This window comes from Schistocerca serialis, chromosome 5 (genome assembly GCF_023864345.2).
Source record: "Schistocerca serialis cubense isolate TAMUIC-IGC-003099 chromosome 5, iqSchSeri2.2, whole genome shotgun sequence".
NCBI classification, from domain to species: Eukaryota; Metazoa; Arthropoda; class Insecta; order Orthoptera; family Acrididae; genus Schistocerca; species Schistocerca serialis.
In genome coordinates this window covers 230,670,123-230,687,329 of record NC_064642.1, presented here as the reverse complement: position 1 = coordinate 230,687,329, position 17,207 = coordinate 230,670,123, and the positions used below count along the sequence as shown (strand labels likewise).

Here is a 17,207-nt window from a genome sequence, read left to right as displayed (position 1 = left end):
GGAAGTGTTGGGGAGTGAGTACCAGGTCACCAGCATTGTGAAGCCCAGTAAAGGATGTGTGCAACATTGACTCGTTTTCAAGTAGTGCAGTACATGACCTCAGTTCATGGCTTGTAGAAAATAAACTACCGTTAAATCACAGTAAGACTATAACACACAATTCAACAAAACCTGACGTTTTAATCTCACAGAACGGGCATATGATTAGTGAAACTGAACAGTTCAAATTCCTAAGTGTTCAGATAGATAGTAAGCTGTCGTGGAAAGCCTACGTTCAGGATCTTGTTCAAAGACTTAATACTGCCATTTTCACTATTCGAACGGTATCAAAAGTGGGTGATACTTCGACACGTAAGTTAGTCTACTTTGCTTATTTTCATTCACTTATGTGGTATGGTATTATGTTTTGGGGTAACTCTTCCCATTCTAGAAGGATATTTTTGGCTCAGAAACGGGCGGTTGGCAATAAGTGGTGTGAGTTCACGAACCTCTTGTCGACCTCTGTTCACGAGTCTGGGTATTTTGACATTGGCCTCTCAATATGTATATTCCTTATTGTCGTTTCTTGTTACCAATATTAGTTTATTTCCAAGAACAAGCATCTTTCACTCCGTTAATACTCGGCAGAAATCAAACCTCCATTTGGATCAGACTTCCTTAACTCTTGTGCATAAAGGTGTGCAGTATACTGCTGCATCCATTTTCAATAAGTTGCCAGTCGAATTGAAAAATCTTAGCAGTAATCCACGCGCTTTCAAATCGAAACTGAAGAGTTTCCTCATGGGTCACTCATTCTATTCTGTCGAGAAGTTCCTTGAAAAATTAAGCTGATTCTCATTGTATTGCTGATACCGTTTGCTTAAACTTATGGACTGACTTTTTTTCAGGTTCATGAACATTTATTTTTATCTGTTATTACTTTTATGTTGTAAGTTCATGTACTGACACGTTCCATGACCTTGGAGATTTGCTCCTCAATTTGGTCCTACGGAACTTGACATGTAAATAAATAAATAAAAACAATGGTACAATTTCACAGATGCATTCAGAGCTATGTGCAGACACTGTCTGCAAACTGTGTTGCGAATACGGGTAGCAGTAAAGAAGAAAGAAATTAGAACGTCATGTCTGATGCTGCAGTTTTATTGCATGAGACCCGAAAATGCAGTGTAAACTGTTTTCCTGTGTCATCATAGTCTTTCATGGTAGCATGCTTTAAACAAAATTTTCTCGGTTTTACCTGCCCCGCCACTTTGAATAACACACTCGAGCTTTCCGTAGCTGTCTCTGCCATCGTCATCAAGAGATAAAACCACCGACTTGCCGGAGTTGGCACGATGTCCTGCTTATAAAGAGTGGTCAAAACAATGTTCAATTGTGTGTGAACTTCTAAGGGACCAAACTGCTGACATCATAGGTCCCTAGACTTACACACTACTTGAACTAACTTACGCTAAGAACAGCACACACACACCCATGCCCCAAGGAGGACTCGAACCTCCAGCGACAGGGACCGCGCAATCCGTGACATGGCGCCTCTAACCGCGCGGCCACACTGCGCGGTAAAGAGCGGTCAGAAAGAGCTTTAAAAAACTTACAAATACGCTTCCGAGTTATTTAGCGTTGAAGTTAACCAATCAGGTCGTTGTGTAAGCAAATTCAAGCACTTGCACGCGCTAAAATGGCGAGACATCTGTGGGCCCGTGAGTTACCGCTTGTTCAGATGTTCCTTACCAGCTAAAGTGTGAATATTTCGGACCTGATAAATTTAAGCTAGGTGAGCAAAAGCTACGTTTGCTCGTATTGAGGAAACCAAACGAAGAACACGTTTGGTGACACCACTTGTGGCAGTCTGGTTGACTTTATGCGCAGAATACCTGACTGACTAACCTCAATGTTAGATAACCTCGTTTCTTTTTATTAAACATTATTTCTCAACATAGTCTCCATTGCAACACCGTTGAAAGCTTTTCAGACTGTTCCTGACCGCTCCGTGCAGATATAAAAGTAGCCGCTGGAACTTTCCAGAGAGGGCCGAAGTGACGGCACAGAGGAAAGTTGGCAGCCTCATTGCGTCTCCGTCCCGCCACGGGAACGAATGGGGTTATTTTCTGCCTGTTTTCTAGGCGGTGTTCAGCTATGGCCGACTTTTCAAGTTCCCTTCGTTTAATGGTCGTGAATGCTCTGCACAACGTTGAGCAGCAGTGCCAACAGTTTGTCCCGTGACATCATACATGCCAATAACTTGGAGACCTATGTTGTCTTTAACAGGGCGTAACATTCAGGGTACAATTATTTAGCTACATGAAAAAAACGTCATAACTTCTCAACGGTTTACTCTTGGACGTTCAAACTGCACGGTTGGCCGCGGGGCACGATGGGAATTAGTATGCGCATGCATGGTTTGGTTTAGCGACGAAGTCCACTTTAATTTGGATAGGTTCGTCAATAAGGAAAATTGGCGCATTTGAGGGGACTGAGAATCCAGATTTCCGGACCGAAAAGTCTCTTCACTCTCAACGGGTGACTGTGTGATGTGCAACGCTCTGGTTTTGAAAGATAATTTCATCCCCATTATCCAAAGTGACCTGGATTTCACAAGTTGTGGTTCACGCAAGACGAAGCTCGACCTTACCGAAGCAAGGGAGTGTTTGATGTCCTGGAGGAGCACTTTGGGAACCGCATTCTAGCTCTGGGGTAGCCAGAGGGCACTAGAGTGGACCCCGATTGGCCACCACATTCTCCAGATCCGAACACATGCGACTCCTTTTTGTGGGACTACATTAAGGACAGGGTGTACAGGAATAACTCCAAAACCATTGCCGAGGTGAAAACAGATATTCCGGAGGTCATTGACAGTATTGATATTCTGACACTTCAGCAGGTCAGGCAGAATCTTGTTATTCGTCTGCGCCACATCATAACTAATGATGGCAGGCATATCGAATATGTCATAACCAACATCCGAGTATCTGTTACATTTTGGATAAAGTGAGTGCGCGCCATAGTTTGTAACTAATTTACGTTTTTTTTCATATAGTTTAATAATTATCAACCTGTACCTCTTATCTTGGGGGCAGGTCGGAACACTGGTCTCAATCCATGTGTCTTCAGTACACGTCATATCTTGCTAGCAGTTGCTTCATACCATGGAAGGAATGCAGCCGGCTTGGCCACTTCCGCCAATTCTAGAGACGTCTTTCGTCGGTGGCACCTGAATGCTATTGCATTTCTTCCCTTGCTGTAACCACTTTCCCTGAAAGTGCATTTGAAACGCTGAAATTCAGGCTCTAGGTGGTCGTCGTCAGAAACAATATTTTACCTGTGTGCTAACATTTTCAGGACCGCTTTCTTGTGTACAGGGTGGTGAAAATTGTTGTTTAAGTACCGGTCAGTATGCATAGATTTCCTACCTTCCGCTCAACTAAATCATCCAACAACGGAAGCTTGCAATGCCTCTCCATTTCGACAGTAAATTTAATGTTAGGTTGGACACTGTTCATGTGATCAACGCATTGTAGCAGCCCCAGCAGCCAAGTGATTTTAACTTCTGATGACGAAGGCCGAGATAGCTATCGAAAGCTCGAATATTTTATTCGAAGTGGTGCGGATTGTAAACCGAGAATATTCTGTTAAAACTTTTTTTCCTTCATCACTTTGCAGATGGAGCCGGCGAGCAAAAGTTTCGTAAAAGTTTGAAATTATGTTTAAAGTTTGTTGCAAGTCAATACGTGCTCTCATTCTCAGATACTGGATGAACGTAGTTTGGATATTTGCCCCAAGACATATACAGTTCACAGTTTGTAAGTGTAAAAGCTAGTTTTTTACGTATCTCAATGTTTGTGACGTCATATCTGATCAAGCAAGTGTCGTAGAGTAATATAATTCTGCAGGTACATTCACTGGGATATGTGCAAACAGTTCGCAAAATACATTGCGCATACGGTCAGTAGCAAAGAATTAATAAATTAAAACGTCAGTCCCGATGCGGTAGCTTTATTGCATGAACAGTGAAAATAAAGTAAGCGATACACTTTTTTCCTTTCATTTTATGGGCGTATCGGACAGAAAATGTGTCGCAAAGGTCCGATATTATGTGTGAAACTAGTTGCAAGTCGCTAAGTGCTTTCATTCTAAATTACTGGCGGAATATAGTCCTATCAGCGCCGCGAACTGCTAAACGAAGGGGCCTGGGTTCGAGTTCCTGCTGGTTCGGAGATATTCTCTGCTCGGGGACTGGGTGTTGTGTTGTCCTTATATATGTATCGTCATAAATGACATTACTAATTAGATGGCTGAATGTATATATATATATATATATATATATATATATATATATATATATATATATATATATGTGTGTGTGTGTGTGTGTGTGTGTGTGTGTGTCTGGGCTTTTCCGTGCTGTGAGTTACGCTGCCTCAGTACATACCATATGTAGTTTACAACAGAAATACTTGTCTTACTGCGTTGAGCCATTCATATAAGATTATACCTCTTAATTACGAGGGATATTCGGAAAGTAAGGAACGATAGGTCGCGAAATGGAAACCACAGTGAAAATCAAAACTGTTTTATTTGCAAGAGTTAGCTAGACTTTCCATATTCTTCTCTATATAGTCGCCGTTCCTGCTTACACATTTGTCGTAGCGCTGTACCAGCTTTCCAGTACCCTCGTTACAGAAGGCAGCCGCCAGTCCTTTCCGCGAATTCTCTAGGCTGGCCTACAGCTCGTTGTCTGTGCCAAAATGTTGTCTTCATAGCCAGCGGCTCATGTGAGCAGAGATGAAACTCAGAGGGAGACAATTACGGGCTGTTTTATGGGTAATCAAACATTTCCAATTGAAAACGATGCAGGAGCATTGTCATTACCCTTGCAGTCCGCCCCGGTAGCTGAGTGGTCAGCGTGACAGACTGTCAATCCTAAGGGCCCGGGTTCGATTCCCGGCTGGGTCGGAGATTTTCTCTGCTCAGGGACTGGGTGTTGTGTTGTCCTAATCATCATCATTTCATCCCCATCGACGCGCAGGTTGCCGAAGTGGTGTCAAATCGAAAGTCCTGCACCAGGCGAACGGTCTACCCGACGGGAGGCCCTAGCCACACGACATTTCCATTACCCTTGCAGATTGCGGCTGAGAATTGTCTTGAAGAAGAAAATACACGACAGTTATGTAATGTTGTCTGCATAGCTTCAGACGAAATTTCTCGCCAGGCCTTCGTACTTGGTGGGATACACCGTTGTTCTAGGTATCTTTATGTGCTCCCTGTGTGCTCAGAACTAAAAAGAACAACGTAACGCGATCGACGGGCATACTAAAGACACTGCCCAACACACCTGTGCGAAGTCCGCCCCTTGGTAGCTGAGTGGTCAGCCCGACGGAATGTCATACCTAAGGGCCCGGGTTCGATTCCCGGCTGGGTCGGAGATTTTCTCCGCTCAGGGACTGGTGTTGTCATTCCATCGAAAGACTTGCACCAGGCGAACGGTCTGCCCGACGGGAGGCCCTAGCCACACGGCGTTTGTACCTGTGCAAAACTTTATCGGATTTGCACTGTGGTTTCCATTTCGCGACCGATCGTTCCTTACTTTCCGAACAGTCCTCGTAATTAAGACGTAGTAGATTATGCCAGCATTTTAAATTGATTATGTTTATATGAAATATTGAAAATCAAATTTTTGTTGCCCCTGAAAGCCTTTATAGGCAACCTGCAACTGAGTTCGGGTTCCGTGTCCCGGATTAGTCGCTTACATATCCATTAATAGTGGTGTTGTGTATGCAGCTACTGAAATCCGCTTTTTCGTCAGGATGTACGTTTCGTTTTATTCTGTTAAGATACCGCCTGTAGCAGAAGTATGCGCTCCGTTTATTGCTTGCAGTGTGGATGTGCTGTCTACATGCACGTTTCACTAGAAGTTGTCTCTTTCAGACTTGTGCTGCACATAAAACCTAAAATTGTGACACCGCAAACAATGAATGCAACAAGGCTGATAGCGGTCTCTGCTGGTTAGGCAGTACTACCAGGTGATTCGAATTTCGCGGCATGTGCAGAGTTTTTGAGGTGTCATCAGCCGCCCCGCATAATCTCCGCACTGCTAATTCGAAATACAAAACGTATCACGTCATAAGCGGCCAAGTACATTAATGTTCTGAATCGGGATTCTGAAAGTATCGATGGCGGTAACTAAGAAAGCTAGAAAACGGCGAGCCAGGAGTTCGCAATCAGCCGATGATCTAAAGGGACGCCTGAGCGCATTACTCATCTGTAGTTCCTAAAACACTCAGCCGCTGATTACTATTACGACAAAGCCTGAGTCTTCTGGGAAGTGTTCCACCTACTCCCCCACCTCCCCCCCCCCCCCCCACACACACCCCTTTCCCACCATACTCCCATGGAGGTGATTCCTCACGGCGCCCGCCAACTTTTTCGTTTAGTGATTTAGTTTGTAGTGAGAACCATGACACAGGAGGTAGGTGACTTTTAGATGTGTGCACAACGCCCGTCGACGTTCCCAGATCGTTCAGCCGCTGCGAATACAGATGCTAAGTGATTTATACAAACTGTGTTTATTCAGCAGCTCGTGGTCTTGCGGTAGAGTTCTCGCTTCCCGCGCACGTGGTTCCGGGTTCGATTCCCGGCGGGGTCAGGGATTTTTCCTGCCTCGAGATGACTGGGTGTTCTATCGTTTGCATCAGCATCATTCATCCCCATTACGGTCGGAGGAAGGCAATGGCAAACCACCTCCACTAGGACCTTGCCTAGTACGGCGGTGCGGGTCTCCCGCATCGTCCCCTACGATCCTCGGAGTATGGGACCTCCTCATCATTTCGAAACACAGTAAAACCAAACAAAGTGAATAAAACTGCATGCACTTTAGGTGTATTAAGTAACAACACTAAGGAGGTTCAAAACAGACCAAATTTACGTTTTAAAGTTTCACTAATTTTCTTAAGAAAGGAAAAACATTAAGTTCTTCTTTTGTGTAGATATTTCTTCACATTTAAACGATTGATGAGCGTGTTTTTTTTTCTTTTCGAATTTTTTTGTAGATGAGTCGCGAAGACATTTTTATTTTACTTTTGCAAAATATATTTCATTAAAAACCTAAAGTTTGTACTTTAGATGAATAGAACAGTACTTGTGAGCACAGCTGCACGAACGTACCAATTTTGATTGTAATGTATTAAAAGACAATATTATATAATAACTGAAAATTTACGTACTCTTCTTTCCGTTGCGAAACTTAGGTTCTCGTCCCGCCGATTTCCGAAACCACTGTTCCCTAAGTCCCGACTTTTTGCAGACTGGATCTCTGGATCTGGCGGAATCTTTTGGAAGGCCGATAATACAGACTATGGGAACCACCTCCCCCCCCCCCCACACACACACACAGGCATCCTTCGCAGCGTTACATCGCACTCACTTATTGACTACAGCCATTTCCTGCTTTTCTTTTTCGTAGAAACCTAGGAAACTCTAGATAAAGTCCTTGTACGTTTCATGGTTTGACATAGCTTTCACTATTAAATGAAAAGAGCGCAAGCTTTTTCCACCTTCCAGGAACATTTGCGTTGAAGACTGATCTTCTCGATAGTGAAACTACATGCTGTTTTAAGTCAAAATGAAGTCGTTTAATTTCTGCCACATTACTAGTTACAATTGGATGTGACTACAGTGGCCACCGTATTATGGAGTTTTGAGCGCGTGGGCGATAATATAGCCTTATAACGTAATAACGCTCTTATGTTCATTGTTCAGCTACTAATGGAATTCTATCGTTTTAATAAATTTTACAATTCATCATAAAGGTTTAGATGAATTATAAGGTTAATGTTTAGTAACCCTCGCCTTTTGATAGCACTGACTCAATAACAGGCACGTCAAAGCATGATTATCCGAAACGTAACACATTCGAAAATACCGTACCATCATTATCGTTATCAACAATGAGAATTAAACCGTCACTGGCTTGTTTCGCCCTCAAGTATTTTTCTCTGTCCATCTGTTCTTTGTACGGCTTTCATACGGTTCATGTTAACCCAAGTTTAGTTAATAACGTTAAGATAATTGACATACAAATTTCATTTTGACTCTCAGTAATTAATATGCCTTTCTAGATATTAATTAATTTGGTCTTGCTTTTACGAAGAGGGGTTTCAGTGGTATTCATTATTATGTTCTTATATATGAAGTTAAGAAGTAAATTCAAATAATTTCGAAAGCATTGAATATTAGGAGAAAGTGGTATTTTAAATTAGAAGCCGCGAAAGTTTTTGAAGAAAAACGTAGTACACACAAGTTCCGTAAAATAAAAATTTTGAGCAAAATATAAATTACTACCTCAATAATATGTTTACTGTACGAGGGATAAGAGACCATGTGGATATGCTCCACCTTGCTGCGTTACCAGTGGTTTCAATACTCTACAATAGACTACGCCGTCTTTAGACAAACCTTGGCCCTGGCTGTTGTTCATAAAATATAAAAAAAATAATGTGTTTATAAGGGTATGACAGCCTTCCCGGTTAGCCGTGCGGTCTAACGCACTGCTATCCGGGCGAGAAGGCGTGCCGGTCCCCGACAAGAATCCGCTCGGCAGATCAGTGTCGAGGTCCGGTGTGCCGGCCAGTCTCTGGATGGTTTTTAAGACGGTTTTCCATCTGCTTCGGCGAATGCAGGCTGTTTCCCCTTATTCCGCCTCAGTTACGTCGGTGATTGCTGCGCAAACACTTTCTCCACGTACGCGTACACCATAATTACTCTACCACGCAAACATAGGGGTTACACTCGTCTGATGTAAGGGGAGGGGGGGGGGGGCGTCCACTGGGGGCCGAAGCGCGCAATAAACCTGGGTTCTGTGTGGGGCGGCGGCGGTGGGGTGAGTGGACTACTGTAGCCTATTTTGGGGTTGTGTACCACTGCGGGCTACGGCGGAGACGAAGCCTCTGCGTCGTTTTTACGTCCCCAGTTCCATACAATACAATGCAAAGGATATGACTGTGACTGTCCTTCAGTCTGCACGGTTTATTTGAAACTGAAGTTCTAACATAAAGAATTTTATATGTTTAACCGGTTAGACGCTTCTTAGCTATTACATAAAACTACCAAAAGTTTTTAGCTTCCGTTTCTTGTCAATCTGAACAGCCAAGCATTACTCTGAGAAGATTGTTTTCTTCCTCTTCAGCTACAGTGATCTAGACATTCTTATGACCCATTATGCTGTAAAAGGTCTGTCTTTCGATCTTCCCTACCGAGCGAGGTGGCGCAGTGGTTAGCACACTGGACTCGCATTCGGGAGGACGACGGTTCAATCCCGTCTCCGGCCATCCTGATTTAGGTTTTCTGTGATTTCCCTAAATCGCTTCAAGCAAATGCCGGGATGGTTCCTTTGAAAGGGCACGGCCGATTTCCTTCCCCATCCTTCCCTCAACCCGAGCTTGCGCTCCGTCTCTAATGACCTCGTTGTCGACGGGACGTTAAACAGTAATCTCCTCCTCCTCCTCCTCGATCTTCCCTCTGCCCTCATCCCTAACTTTTCCGTTATTCGGAGGCCTCCACTGGTGCACAGCCCACACGTTTTAAAAACGTCTCGTAGCACCCGAGTTCATCTGGCCTTGGACTTTTTGATGTACATGTTGTACGATCCACAAAAAGCGTCGGCCACCTGACCTCCTCTGAGGCTACTCATCCACATCCAGAGCTCTACAACTGTTGTGAAGAGTATTTCTTGTACTTCTACCACTTCTCTCTTTTCTATTACATTCGCGAATCGAGCGCGATAATGTCTTGAACTCTCCACACGAGCTCTAATTTATGTGATTTTCACGCCATCATTTTGCGATAAGTGAATGTGAGGAAATAACAAGTTAGTTAACTCGTCTTGGAACATACGCTCTCATAATTCTAACATTAACACTTCCCATCAAGCGCAATATTTTTCTAATAGCGTCTATCATTGGCATTTTGGCGAGCATCTCCATAACGCTTTTAAAACGAACCCGTGATGGTGTGGTTCATCTGTGAAAAATACCGCATACAGCACGATGGCGCAACCTATTCTTGAGTACTGTTCGAGTGTTTACGATCCACACCAGATCGGATTAAGCGAAAACATCGAAGCAATTCAGAGGCGGGATGCTAGACGCGTTACCGGTGGGCTCGAAAAACAAAAGTATTGCGGAGGGGAATCGCTGGAGGGAAGGCGATGTTCTTTTCGGGGAACGCTACTGAGAAAATTTAGAGAACCGGAACTTAAAGATGATTCCACAATGAATGTACTGCCACCTACATATATTTCGCATAAGGATCACGAAGATATCAGAAATTAGGGCTCGTACAGAGGCATATAGATAGTCGATTTTCCCTCGCTGTATTTGCGAGTGGAACAGGAAAGGAAACGATCAGTAGTGTTACAGGTTACCTTCCGCCACGCATCTTACGGTAGTTTGCGGAGTATCTGTATGTAGATGTAGGTCTTTCTGAACTCCCATATAAAGCCTGAGTATGGCCCCCAGACCGAAGATTAACACTCAAGAATTGCTTTAACGAGTATTGGTAAGCCACTTCTCCAGTTCATTAATTACTTTTTGTCAGAATCCTTCCAATGCACTTCAGTCTGGTGCCTGCTTTTCATGCAAGCAGATCGGCCGTACTCTCTCCAGTTGGTGTCTCCCAGAACTCTTTGACGGATGTGATTGCAGTGATTTATTGCCAATAGTGTAATCGCCCAATAATGGATCTCTCTACCTATTTATGCAACAACACATTTATTTACGTCGATCATCAGCTGTCAGCGAACCGCACCAGTTGTCGATCTTCTGAACCTCTCCCCGGATTATGCGTTAACAATATCCATGTCTGCAGTAGCATCTTCCGTCACGGGATACCACTCTTGTAACCAGACTGTCGTTGGGTGCACCGCTCTTTGCTTCCACTTGTAGGGAAGCAAAAACAGTGGTAGTCGTGCATACAGTTCAAGATGATCCACGCGCCGTGCGCGTGGATACTTGTCCTGGTGCAAACAAGCTCATCTTCTGATTCAGGGTGGCTGTACGATCCTCTCCAATCGAGCGAACAGTATGTCTGTCCTCTTCGGCACTATAGACCGATTAAAATTACTTGCCAGTTGACACCTCATGCGGGGGAACTGATTTGCTTCAATCTGAGTGCTCAGTGTCGCGCCCGAACACCTTGAAGCCTACGAGACAAACGGGCCGTGGCGCATATGCCACAGCCCTTTACCCTGCAGATCGTAAGACTGTCAACAGCCGTCACCTGCGGGCAGCGAGTAATTGCACTGAAGCGCCGAAGAAACTTATATAGGCATGTGTATTCAAATACAGAGAAATGTAAACAGACAGAATAAGGCGTTGTGGTCGGCAAACCCTATATAAGACAACAAGTGTCTGACGCAGTTGTTAGATCGTTTACTGCTGCTATAATGGCAGGTTACCAATACTCAAATGAGTCTGAACGTGAAGTTATACTGCACAAACGATGGGACACAGCATCTCCCAGGTAGCGATGAAGTGGGGATTTTCCCGTACGACAATTTCACGACTGTACCGTAAATATCAGGAATCCGGTAAAACATTACATCTCCGACATCGCTGCAGGCGGAAAAAGGTCCTGCAAGAACTGGACCAACGATGACTGAAGAGAATCGTTCAATGTGTCAGAAGTGCAACCCTTCCGCAAAATGCTGCAGATTTTAACGCTGGACCAAAACAATTGTCAGCGTGGGAACCATTGAACGAAACCTCATCGATATGGGCTTTCGGAGCCGAAGGCCCACTAGTGTACGCTTGATGACTGCACGACACAAAGCTTTAGGCCTCTCCTAGATCCGTCAACACCAACATTGAAGTGCTGATGACTGGAAACATTTTGGCTGGTCGGACGAGTCTTGTTTCAAATTGTATCGAGCGGATGGACGTGTACGGGTATGGGAGACAGCCTCATGAATCCAAGGACACTGCATGTCAGCAAGGGACTGTTCAAGAGGGGGAGGCTCTGTGACGGTGTAGGATGTGCACAGTTGGAGTGGTATGGGCCCCTTGATACATCTAGATACGACTCTAACAGGTGACACGTACGTAAGAAACCTGTCTACAAACCGGCATCCATTCGTGTTCATTCTGCATTCCGAAGGACTTAGTCAATCCCAGCAGGAAAATGCGACACCCCCAAGTCCAGAATTGTTACAGAGTGGCTCCAGGAACACTCTTTTGAATTTAAACACTTCCGATGGCCACCAGATTCCCCAGACACGAACATTATTGAGCATATCTGGGGTGCCTTGCAACGTGCTGTTCAGAAGATGCCTCCACCCCACGTTCCTGTAGGATTCATGGTGTCATTTCACTCGACCACTACTTCAGGCATTAGTCGAGACCATGCCACGTCATATTGCGGCACTTCTGCGTGCTCGCGGGGGCCCTATACGATATTAGGCAGGTGTATCAGTATCTTTGGCTCTTCAGTGTATTTCAGAGGGGGTTAATAATCCTTGACTGGGCGTTTAAGTTCATGCAAACTTTCGGTATCAGACGAAAAACCTAGAGATTTTCAGTGGGTGTCATTTCAATTACATATTGAATTCCCTTCGGCCTGCACGGAGCAGGCCGTATTTCTCGTGCCCCCCGCCCCAGAACTGTTCACCAGTGCCGAACTGCCACAACAAATGGACATTTCATTTCCAATTCCTTGTCTGGCTTTCTTTATTGATGTGTTTTGATTCCGAATCCTGGGTCTGGCCCTTTTGTTTCGCATTTCATCAGACACGATAACCACATGAAAAATAACACAAAGACAACGATGGTAACGAAATACTCACGTCTCATATACTGCACTATCCAAACACAACTGGATCATTTAGCACAAGGTACGATTCGACCTACAGGAGATAAGCCTCATACGGCATTGCATGAGAAACTTTTTGAAAGTAGCGAATCATTGTTGCGATTAGATGTCTAGGGGAAGAAAAATACAGAGACAAAAATGTATGTAGTGCTGTAGAATAGTGGGTAAATTACTGTTATGATGTGCAGAAGGCTATTACTTCGAATCTTGTTACATGACAACTTTTTTATTTTTAATTGTTTATGAAAACGACTTTGACTATTATTTTTAGTCAGTTAATTGTTTAAATGTGGTTATTTTAGTTCTTATCCTTTGCCTCCGCATTTTCATAATCGTACGGACTTTCTCATTTGTGTTTACATTTTTCTTCCTATGACTTTTATTTTTCGTCCGGAACCTGCCTGTGTCGCTTATAACCTGCAACCTAGTGGCAACCAGGACTGCTCATCGACTGATATCGCGTCGGCTCGTGTAACCAGTATGATGATTGTTTCCGCTAACAGACTAAAATGAGAAATTGCATTTTACTTTTAGAGCTGAAACTGAACTTTCTCTGTCTTGAGTTTGCTCTTAGAGGTCAGCTTTAAGAACTTCGAACAAAGCGAACGCGGTTGATAGTTCTGCCGTAGATTGTTCATAGGCGTTTTCTTGGATAAATTGCACATTACGATGTTCTGCCTGTGGCCAGAAAAAACTGGCGTTCTCGTCATACCCGTCGGCAGCTGCTTCCAACACTGCTCCACGTTGCACGTAACAGCACTTCTGCAGTATTATGAAGTGACCTGCTGTGTTTCCGTTTCGCGTTTAACCGAGCGGCAGCCGATGTGGTAACACTGTAGCGGCAATTGACAGCCATCAACTAGTAAGAAATTTTAATAGGGCTATAGCCGAGTGGTGCCATTGAGACCTGTCATGGCGCGGACTATCGCCTTCCTGAACCCAATGCGTGGTGGCCGAGCGGTCCTAGGCGCTTCAGTCAGGAACCACGCGACTGCTACGGTCGCAGGTTCGAATCCTGCCTTGGGCATGGATGTGTTTGATGTCCGTAGGTTAGTTAGGTTTAATTAATTCTAAGTTCTAAGGAACTGATGACCTCAGCAGTTAAGTCCCATAGTGCTCAGAGCCATTTGAACCATTTGAACCCATTGATCAGGTATTTGCATGACTTCCCATCCAGCACAAGCAGTAATATCGTGGACCTATAAACTGCAGTCTGGATAGGGTACGCTGGTATGAGGAATAATGCTGTCTTCTCACATACAACCACTTTCTTTATACACAGATCACTGTTCGCATAATTTCTGCTTCCTGTGCGCAGTCTCGCTGAGATGCTGATCATTTGCGTATCAAGTGATGTAGTATACTCTATATAAATTTGACGTTGATTGAATGTTACCTTCATGGAGCTGAAATTTTAATATTTAATAGCATACACATAAGCCTCTTGGAAAGGGCGTGGGATAGAAATGATGGAAGATCCCAGACCAAGCTGTTGAGAAAGGTAAGTAGCGTGGTGAGAAAATAAGCCCTGACATGGAGAAAGAAGTAGAGTGTTAAAATTTGGCAGGCTGGGCAGCTCTATGGGCGGATTTTGTGGTCAGGTAGGATGAAGTGGTTAAGATTTCATTGTGGGGAGTGTGTGCAAAAAGACCACGAAAGGTGACAATCAGGGATGGAACGATGGGGTGGCTACTATCAAGTTTGCATGAAGTGTAGGAATTCCAGGGGCATTCAGTGTGTGAGATAAGATGAAAATAAACATCATACAGGAATCAGCCATGACCAAGATAAATCTGCTAGACAGGTCTTAATTTGGGAAAGAAATTTTTGAGAATGTAAGTTTACAGCACAGAGCTATAAGCTAGTGAGAGATGGACTGTAGGAAAACCGAATCAGAAGAGAATCGAAGCCTTTGAGATGTGATGCTACAGATAATTGTTGAAAGTTAGGAGGACTGATAAGGGAAGGAATGAGGAGGCTCTCCACAGAGTCGGCAAAGAAAGGAATATAAAGGAAAAGAAGATGACACAGGAGGATAGGACAAGTGTTAAGACTTCCATGGTACTAGAGGGAGCTGTAGACGGTAAAAGATACAGAGGAAAACAGAGATTGGTGTATATCCAGCTAATATTTGCGGAGGTAGTTTGCAATTGTTACTCTTGGTGGGTCCTGCAACAAACGATTCACAATACTGATGAAAAAATTGGTCTCAAGACGGACAAATGACAGATAGATGTGAAATGTCAGACAGAATAAATGGCATCTAAGAACGTGGTATGTGGGACAAACTTTTGGTGTAGTGGAAATTCAAGCGACATTGGCATGAGAGAGAATAAACTTTGTAGAAGATGAGTATGGTGGAGGAATGTAATCCTAGTATTCGGATAGTTTGTAGTATTAGTCTATTATACAGGGTGGTCCATTGATAGTGACCGGGCCAAATATCTCACGAAATAAGCATCAAACGAAATAACTAAAAGAACGAAACTCGTCTAGCTTGAAGAGGGAAACCAGATGGCGCTATGGCTGGCACGCTAGATGGCGCTGCCATAGGTCAAACGGATATCAACTGCGTTTTCTCAAATAGGAACCCCCATTTTTATTACATATTCGTGTAGTACGTAAGGAAATATGAATGTTTTAGTTGGACCACTTTTTTCACTTTGTGATAGATGGCGCTGTAAGTCACAAACGTATAAGTACGTGATCTCACGTAACATTCCGCCAGTGCGGACGGTATTTGCTTCGTGATACATTACCCGTGTTAAAATGGACCGTTTACCAATTGCGCAAAAGGTCGATATCGTGTTGATGTATGGCTATTGTGATCAAAATGCCCAACGGGCGTGTGCTATGTATGCTGCTCGGTATCCTGGACGATATCATCCAAGTGTCCGGACCGTTAGCCGGATAGTTACGTTATTTAAGGCAACAGGAAGTGTTCAGCCACATGTGAAACGTTAACCACGACCTGCAACAAATGATGATGCCCAAGCAGGTGTTTTAGCTGCTGTCGCGGCTAATCTGCACATCAGTAGCAAACAAATTTCACGAGAATCGGGAATCTAAAAAACGTCGGTGTTGAGAATGCTACATCAACATCGATTGCATTTCTATGCTCCAGGAATTGCATGGCGACGACTTTGAACGTCGTGTACAGTTCTGCCACTGGGCACAAGAGAAATTACGGGACGATGAAAAATATTTTGCACGCTTTCTATTTAGCGACGAGGCGTCATTCACCAACAGCGGTAACGTTAACCGGCATAATATGCACTATTGGGCGACGGAAAATCCACGATGGCTGCGACAAGTGGAATATCAGCGACCTTGGCGGGTTAATGTCTAGTGCGGCATTATGGGAGGAAGGATAATTGGTCCCCATTTTATCGATGGAAATCTAAATGGTGCAATGTATGCTGATTTCCTACGTAATGTTCTACCCATGTTACTACAAGATGTTTGACTGCATGACAGAATGGCGATGTACTTCCAACATGATGGATGTCCGGCACACAGCTCGCGTGCGGTTGAAGCGGTATTGAATAGCATATTTCATGACAGGTGGATTGGTCGTCGAAGCACCATACCATGGCCCACACGTTCACCGGATCTGACGTCCCCGGATTTATTTCTTTGGGGAATGTTGATGGATATTTGCTATCGTGATCACCGACAACGCCTGACAACATGCGTCAGTGCATTGTCAATGGATGTGTGAACATTACGGAAGGCGAACTACTCGCTGTTGAGAGGATTGCCGTTACACGTATTGCCAAATGCATTGAGGTTAATGGACATCATTTCGAGCATTTATTGCATTAATGTATTATTTACAGGTAATCATCCTGTAACAGCATGCGTTCTCAGAAATGATAAGTTCTCAAAGGTACATGTATCACATTGGAACAACCGAAATAAAATGTTCAAACGAACCTACGTTCTATATTTTAATTTAAAGAACCTACCTGTTACCATCTGTTCGTCTAAAATTGTGAGCCATATGTTTGTGACTATTACAGCGCCATCTATCACAAAACGAAAAAAGTGGTTGGACTAAAACATTCATATTTCTTTACCTACTACACGAATATGTAATAAAAAATGGGGGTTCCTATTTAAGAAAACACAGTTGATATCCGTTTGACCTATGGCAGCGCCATCTAGTGGGCCAACCATAGCGCCATCTGGTTTCCCCCTTCAAGCTAGACAAGTTTCGTTCTTTGTAGTATTTTCGTTTGACGCTTATTTCGTGAGATATTTGGCCTGGTTACGATCAAAGGACTACCCTGTATAAGGTTTTTTATGTGATTAGTAAAAGGAGTTAGTTTATAGTCAGGGTTAGT

The 17,207-nt window shown here is 43.8% G+C and overlaps 1 protein-coding gene across 2 annotated transcripts in view; it reads right to left on the bottom strand.

Moving 5' to 3' along the window:
- The window catches only part of LOC126481539 (probable cytochrome P450 301a1, mitochondrial), a 138,103-nt gene that overhangs the window by 89,139 nt on the left and 31,757 nt on the right, over window positions 1–17,207 (bottom strand). The window lies entirely within an intron of this gene.